Consider the following 8,677-nt stretch of genomic DNA (forward strand, 5'->3'; position numbering starts at 1 on the left):
CGACTTATTCCATATGGATTCCAACTGAAATTCCACCCTTCATGTTTCGGATCCACCCAGGATTACAGATATCTCCAAGATATTCAGCGTTCCTCAAACTATTGCTCTCACCGCATCCTGAGATCCATGCTCATTGCCATGCGTCGCCACATGAACACTCTCCTTGTGTCCTCCTCACAGCTTACTTTCCCACCTAGCTCTGGATTGTCAGCAAACTTGGATACATTGCACTCAGTTCCTGCATCTAAGCCATTAATATAGATTGCAAATAGCTGAGGCCCCAGAACTGATCCTTGTGGCACCCCACTAGTTACAGCCTGCCAACCGGAAAATGACCCGTTTACCCCTACTCTCTTTCTGTCTGTTAACCAATCCTCTATCCATGCTAATATATTACCCCCAACCCCATGAGCCCTTATGCATAGCAACCTTTTATGTGGCACCTCATCGAATGCCTTTTGGAAATCCAAATATACTACATCCACTGGTTCCCCTTTATCTGAAGGGATAATTACAGCCCTAGCCCTTTTGGGCTACCCCAGATCAGGCGTATTCCCCAGACGTTCACCTTCAGCTAAAGTTAAAGATAGCCGAATTCCATAAGACGCTTAAATGGGCCTAAAGGTTCAGGCTATCTCTCCCTAAAGGAAAGGAATGACTAAAGATGTTACCGTCCTCCGGATAGTACTTTTAATAAGTTGAACTAGACTGTAACCTTTCGGATATTATAAGGGTCCAGAATACCCCCCAGAATTCTGCAACTCCTTACAAAAGAGTGTACAGAATTTGTGGGTTCGCGAGTCTATACAGAATTACTCTTTGAGACAATTCTAAAAATATATTGTTTTATTTAAGAGCCGACATTCAGTTAACATCTGTTGAATCAGTCGCAACATTAACAATTCAAAATACAATTAGCTTACATTTCTTATTTCTCAGAGATCCTTATTCTCAAATCTTTACTTCGTTACATTTCTTATTTCTTACTTATTTCTAAATCAAGAACATCCACCAAAATCAATCTTCCCGAGACTAATAGTTAAAGACGTACAGAGATGCCTCTGGAAAGTTGAGAAACGCCCTGCCCATTCAGCTTGTTCTGACTTCTGTTAAAAAAGGTCTTATTTTTATACCCTTTTGGCAGTAGTTTCTCCTTTGATGTCCTCTGCTGAGGTTAACTAATTGTCTTTATTGATACCTCTTTCGAATGCTTTCTATTCTTACTATCAATTCTACTATTGCATGCATAATTATTTCTCTACTTTAGGTGTTCCAAAAACCATCATAAAAACAATGACAGCAATGGTTTTTGTTTGATGTCATTCTTACAAAATGCTTTCCATTCAATTCTTAATATTGGCTTAACTGCTTTTTGCAGACATTTTGACTCTCCTTATTCTCCAAGTTCAATACAAACACAATGCAATTGCTTGGTGTCATCCAGTTGATGTCATATCTTCAAAGTCTTCTTGTTGATATGGTTTTTACTATATCTAAATTAAAGACACTTCAACTGAATGTTTCATGCATTTCTAGCTATCTCAATTGGTTGCGTATTTAATCGTGTTTCCTGTCATCCAAATTTAACGTAAAACTATTTGACCAGCAGTTGTTTCTTTACTTGATGTCATGTTTTCAAAGGCACATGCCTCTTTTAATGTTTGTGTTTCTGTTCCAACGTGTTAGCTCTTCACACTTCACTTGGGTCTTCCATTGTGTTACACCCAAACTCTAGACTCTTCGGAAGCACCAATGGTCGCGTGCGCCCAGTCAGTTATGCCCCTGACTGTTGGTGAGCGGTTTGAATCACTCCCACGCCCCTGGGTTCTAGACACCGGACTTAGGTGCAGGTGGCGATACAGAAAACTCGAGTAGACAAGTGGTTTGGATGTAAGAAAACCAAGATTTTATTGAACAGAGATAAAACACAGTCTTATGAGAAATTACTGGTAAACAATTACAGGCATAAACAAAATAACTATACTTATGCAGGGAATGGGGAACACACGGCACATCGAGGGAAAACAAACTACATTAACAATCCCCTTATCCTTATCCCACCCTTATACCTAACTAGATTAAGCGATGAGGGGCCGGGAATTCATGCTCACCGAGTCAAAATCTGCTGAGTTCAAAACAGCTGTGGGGTTTGGGGTTCGCTCTTTGTGCTCTCTGGGGCCTGCCATCGTCATGTGGTCTCACGACACTGCAAGGGCGTCATCCAGGTAAAGTACCCCAAGGTTAAAGTCTTTGCTTGGGTACTTTACCTCGCAGGGATGATGGTTCCTCTTCCTCGGGCAGCAGTTGGAGTTTGCATGAAGATAGTCGGAGGTCGGCTGGATTGAAGGCCCGATTAATTGAAGCGTTCTTCAATCCTCTCCCAATTCGTCTCGCCTCATCGCATCTCACCTCACCTCACCTCATCTCGTCCCGCCTCGTCTGGCCTGGTTTGCCCGTGTTCGCCTGGTGCAATGCCGGGCGTCCCTGATGGAGTCGGGAAAAGACACGGGCAGTGGCCAGGCGGCAAGCGTGGGAGGGTGAAAAGAGCAGGAGCCATGCGGGTGAGGAGCAAGAGAGCGAGAGAGCGTCGGTTACCGGTGGGCCTACAATTATACTCCTTCGGATGGCCCTTATCTGCGTGCCAAATCAGGTCAGTTCATTGTTTCACTTTTGGCGGGCTGTTTTGAATGATTACACCAATCTAAACGAATTGTTTTAGATGGCCATTTATCGCACCTAATGGCCTGATGTCCGAGCTGTATTGCCATTAATGCATTGTAATCGGCCTGTGCAGCCTTGGTCGCTTCCCTAAGCTGTTTCCGATTATTTATGCAGACAAACTAATGGCCTTGCGCTTAGGCCTAACTGGGGTGATCTGTTCCATTCCGACGAAAATGCATATTCAGTGTTTGCTTAATTGTCTAGATTTTCAAACACAAAAGTCCTTTTTCACAGAAATGCATTTTAAGTTTCGATTTCCCAAAACAGCTTGTTCTGTGCTGCAGAGTCCAAGCTTTTAAAATCTTACAGGCTTTTGGTCACGAGGTGCGGACACCATCTTTTGGGTACCCTTTTTAAATTGTCCATAGGGTCCCTTTATTAATAACCTTGGGGGAATATGGGAATTTTGCAAATCTTACAGTATCGTGTATTTATCTGAATCATGGCTATTCCTTCACATATCTACCCTGCTAGTTACGTCCTCAAAAAACTCTAATAAATTTGTCAAACATGATTTCCCTTTCATAAAATCATGTTGACTTTGCCTTATATTATGATTTTCTGTCCTGTTACCACTTCTTTAATAATGAATGCCAGCATTTTCCCAACAACTGATGTCAGGCTAACTGGCCTGTAGTTTTCTGTTTTCTCTCTCCTTCCCTTCTTAAATAGCAAGGTTACATTTGCTACCTTCCAATCTGCTGGGACTGTTGTAGAATCTAGGGAATTTTGGAAGATCATCCACTTTCTCCGCAGCCACCTCTTTTAGATCCCTCCCTGGGATGTAGGTCATCATGTCTGGGGGATTTGTCGGCTTTTAGTCCCATTATTTTTTCAAGTTCTTTTTTCTGCTTGATATTAATTACTTTAAGTTCCTCACTCTTAATAGCCCCTTGGTCCCCCACTATTTTGGTATGCTTTTAGTGTCTTCTACTGTGAAGACAGATACAAAATATTTGTTTAAAGCCTTTGCCATTTCCTTATTCCCCATTATAATTTCACCTGTCTCAGCCTCTAAGGAACCAACTTTTGCTACTATCTTCCTTTTTACATACTTGTAGAAGCTCTTACAATCTGTTTTTATATTTCTTGCTGGTTTACTCTCATTCTATTTTCTCCCTTTTTATCAATGTTTTGGTCTTTCTTTGCTGGTTTCTAAAGCTCTTCCAATCTTCAGGCTTACTACTATTCTTCGCATTATAAGCCTCTTCTTTTAATCTGATGCTATCCTTAACTTCTTTAGTTAGCCATGGATAGATCACTTTTCCCATGGAGTTTTTATTTCTCAATGGAATGTATATTCGTTGAGAATTTTGGAATATTTCTTTAAATGTTTGCCACTGCTTATCTGCCGTCATACCTTTTAATCTAATTTCCCAATCTACCTTAGCCAACTTGCTCCTCATACCTATGTAATTGGTTTTATTTCAGTTTAAGACTCTCGTATCGGACTGAAGTATTTCACTCTCTAACTCAATGTGAAATTCTATCATATTATGATCACTCTTCCCCAGAAGATCCTTTACTATGTGATTACTAATTAACCCTGTCTCATCTCACAATACAAGATCTAAAATAACCTGTTCCCTGGTTGGTTCGTTGTACTTCTAGGTGATGGAGATCAAGGGTTTGGGAGGTGCTGTCGCAGAAGCAATGGTGAGTTGCTGCAGTGCCCTTTCCAGTTGTGTGGCTTAGTGCTACATCAAGTGTTACCATTACTGACTAGTCCATTGAGGAGGCTTAATGTCTATTCTTCATTTTGAGGCCATTCACTATCTCAATGCTGGCTGGATGTTCCACTGCTGATGCTTTGAATGTTGTTGAACCATTGTCTGTGTGATACACAAAATGTGCTCTGATTGCCTGTTGCCCACTTAACAACACAAAGGCCAGAATTTTGCCTACCTGGGCGGGTCCGGTGCGGGTGGTGTCCGTGGTGGGTCACAACCCCGCTGCTGGCTCCATCCCACTTTTGAAAATGAACTTACCTTAATGGGGCATATTAAGTCCCCCCCCCCCCCCCCCCCGCAGCACGTTACCCAGCCCGATAAAATGGAACGGGTCTGGTGATGTCATTCATAACGCGTTTTCAGCCAGAATCTTTAAAGGGACCATGGCCACATTACATTTGAAGTTTAGTCTAACATCGTACAGCATTGGAGTGCTGCAAACACTGACAATGGCTGCACAGAGGCAGAGGGCTGCACCCAGGTTCTCTGATGACTCCCTCCATATGCTTATGGAGGGAGGCAGAGCATGCAGGAAGGTCCTCTTCCCTTCCAATGGGTGGAAGAGACCTCCCCAGGAGACCAAGACAGCCTGGTTGCAGAATGCCGAGGAGGTCACAAGCAGAGATGTGGTCAGGAGGACCTGGGTGTCATGCTGCAAATGTTTCAATGATCTCATTAGATCAGGAAAATTAGTACAAAGCCACACTCAACTGCATCCAACTGTGCCTCTCATCACATCCCCATCACTCTGCCTTCGCTACCCTACTCCTGCACATCCTTACTCACACCAACATACCGTTCACATCCACCCATCCCTCTCTCTCTACATTATCACATCCCATCTCACTAGCCACCCCTCACACTCACCCTCATCCTAGTGCAATCATACCAACTAACAACACACAAGGGCAGTCACTTGCGTGTTTTATCCAATGGTTATGTAAAGTTTCTGTTAATGTGGTGTCAAACATAAAAATCTTTATTTTCAACACTTTACGGTCTTCGACAGATTTGTGTGCACCTTTGGAAGTGGCTTAATGAGTTGCAGTGAATGGTGAGACATAGTGGTACCCCCCACAATGGTGATAAGTGTGAAAGAAATGCCTTGGTCATTGTAGGGTTGTTTTTACATAGGATTACATAGGATACTAGCCTGGAGTACCCGGCGTTGCCGAGGGAACTGAAGAACCCTCTGCCATGTTTATAAAACTGTTTATAAAACTGTTGGGATTGAAGAACTCTTGCTAAGCACCCAGGAGGTGGTTCTTTAACTTTTGTTTTTTGTTAATGGGGATTGACAGTAGCCATATACTCCAGGTTTTACAGTTTTCCTTCTATGTCACTTTGGAGGTAGCAAGCAGAATTATAATTTTGCAATGTTATCATTGACATTAATGAGAGAGAGAGAGAGAGGGGGAAGGAGAGAGAGAGAGGGAAGGAGAGAGAGAGAGAGGGGGGAAGGAGAGAGAGAGAGGGGGGGGAAGGAGAGAGAGAGAGAGATGGGGAAGGAGAGAGAGAGAGGGGGGAAGGAGAGAGAGAGAGAGAGGGGGAAGGGGAGAGAGAGAGAGAGAGAGGGGAAGGAGAAAGAGAGGGAGAGGGGGAAGGAGAGAGAGAGAGAGAGAAAGAGAGAGGGAAGGAGAGAGAGAGAGGGAAAGAGAGAGAGAGGGGAGGAGAGAGAGGAGGAAGGAGAGAGAGGAGGAAGGAGAGAGAGAGAGAGGGGGAAGGAGAGAGAGAGAGAGGGGGAAGGAGAGAGAGAGAGAGAGGGGGAAGGAGAGAGAGAGGGGGAAGGAGAGAGAGAGAGGGGGAAGGAGAGAGAGAGAGGGGGAAGGAGAGAGAGAGAGAGGGAAGGAGAGAGAGAGAGAGGGAAGGAGAGAGAGAGAGAGGGAAGGAGAGAGTGAAGGAGAGAGAGAGAGGGAAGGAGAGAGAGAGAGAAGCGGAAGGAGAGAGAGAGAGGGGGGAAGGAGAGAGAGAGAGAGGGAAGGAGAGAGAGAGAGAGGGGAAGGAGAGAGAGAGGGAGAGGGGAAAGAGAGGGAGAGAGAGAGAGAGGGAAGGAGAGAGAGGGAAAGAAAGAGAGAGGGAAGGAGAGAGAGGGAGAAGCGGAAGGAGAGAGAGGGGGGGAAGGAGAGAGAGAGAGAGAGGGAAGGAGAGAGTGAGGGAAGGAGATAGAGAAGAGAGGAAGACACCCCGGGGAAGGGGTTGGACTCAGAGCCCGGTCGCGGTGACCCGGAGCCCCCGTGTGCGGCCTAGCGCCTCAGGCCCAGCCCGACTCACCTCAGCTCAGCTCCCGCTCCGGGCCACCTCCGCTGCTCCCCCGCTCACTGTCTCTCAGGCTCTCGGGCAGCGCGGTTCTCTCTGTCTCTGTATCTGTATCCCTTTTCCCGGTCCCGCACTTACGGCAGGCTGCAGGCTTAGGCCCCACCCACACACGCCATGAAACGCCCCCGGTGACGCATCATGCCGCGGTTCCCCCGTAGGATTCGTCAACCATCATGTCACTCAACGCTAATGAGCTAAAATGAGCGGATTTTGTCCGTTTTTTGTAAACTGTCCGAAAAAATTTTGTCTGGCGTTGCCGAGGGAACTGAAGAACCCTCTGCCATGTTTATAAAACTGTTTATAAAACTGTTGGGATTGAAGAACTCTTGCGAAGCACCCAGGAGGTGGTTGTTTAACATTGTTTTTTGTTAATGGGGATCGCCAGTAGCCATATACTCCAGGTTTTACAGTTTTCCTTCTATGTGAATTTGGAGGCAGCAAGCAGAATTATAATTTTGCAATGTTATCATTGACATTAATGAGAGAGAGAGAGAGGGGGAAGGAGAGAGAGAGAGAGAGACGGAGAGAGGGGGGGAAGGAGAGAGAGAGAGAGGGGGGAAGGGGAGAGAGCGAGAGAGAGAGAGGGGGGGAAGGAGATAGAGAGAGAGAGGGGAAGGAGAAAGAGAGGGAGAGGGGGAAGGAGAGAGAGAGAGAGAGGGAAGGAGAGAGAAGGAGAGAGAGAGAGGGGAAGGAGAGAGAGAGAGAGTGAAGGAGAGAGAGAGAGGGAAGGAGAGAGAGAGAGAAGGGGAAGGAGAGCGTGAGAGAGGGGGAAGGAGAGCGTGAGAGAGGGGGAAGGAGAGAGAGAGAGAGGGGGAAGGAGAGAGAGAGAGGGAAGGAGAGAGAGAGAGAGAGGGAAGGAGAGAGAGAGAGGGAAGGAGAGAGTGAGGGAAGGAGATAGAGAAGAGAGGAAGACACCCCGGGGAAGGGGTTGGACTCAGAGCCCGGTCGCGGTGACCCGGAGCCCCCGTGTGCGGCCTAGCGCCTCAGGCCCAGCCCAACTCACCTCAGCTCAGCTCCTGCTCCGGCCCACCGCCGCCGCCGCTCCATGGCAGAGGGTTCTTCAGTTCCCTCGGCAACGCCGGGTACTCAGAGCCCGGCCGCGGTGACCCGGAGCCCCCGTGTGTGGCCTAGCGCCTCAGGCCCAGCCCGACTCACCTCAGCTCAGCTCCCGCTCCGGGCCGCCGCCGCCGCTCCCCCGCTCACTTTCTCTCAGGCTCTCGGGCAGCGCGGTTCTCTCTGTCTTTGTCTCTGTATCTCTTTTCCCGGTCCCGCACTTACGGCAGGCCGCAGGCTTAGGCCCCACCCACACACGCCATGAAACGCCCCCGGTGACGCATCATACCGCGGTTCCCCTGTAGGATTCGTCAACCATCACGTCACTCAACGCTAATGAACTAAAATGAGCGGATTTTGTCCGTTTTTTGTAAACTGTCCGAAAAATTTTTGTCTGGCGTTGCCGAGGGAACTGAAGAACCCTCTGCCATGTTTATAAAACTGTTTATAAAACTGTTGGGATTGAAGAATTCTTGCAAAGCACCCAGGAGGTGGTTGTTTAACTTTGTTTTTTGTTAATGGGGATCGCCAGTAGCCATATTGATGTGCCTCAATAATTCCGAGACTCGAAGTTAGCAGAACAAAAACAAGGCTTTTATTAACTTAGAACATAACACGTAAGCGAGAGAGATGTCGTCCTTCTGGAGACTGAGGCCAGACTGAACTAGCTTACAAACGGGGCCAGGTATGGGCGGAGCCCTACACACAGCACATTCCAGCACATTCCAGTATACAATACAGCACATTCCAGTACACAATACAATGAGGTCTGGGGGAAGGGAAATGACACTGAAACCGATCTCAGTCACAGGCAGTGATGAATGGAAATATTTCATCACATTCACCCCTTCTATAGA

The sequence above is a fragment of the Somniosus microcephalus genome, chromosome 11, assembly GCF_052327205.1.
Source record: "Somniosus microcephalus isolate GS21.2 chromosome 11, FLI_Smic_1.0, whole genome shotgun sequence".
Lineage (NCBI taxonomy): Eukaryota > Metazoa > Chordata > Chondrichthyes > Squaliformes > Somniosidae > Somniosus > Somniosus microcephalus.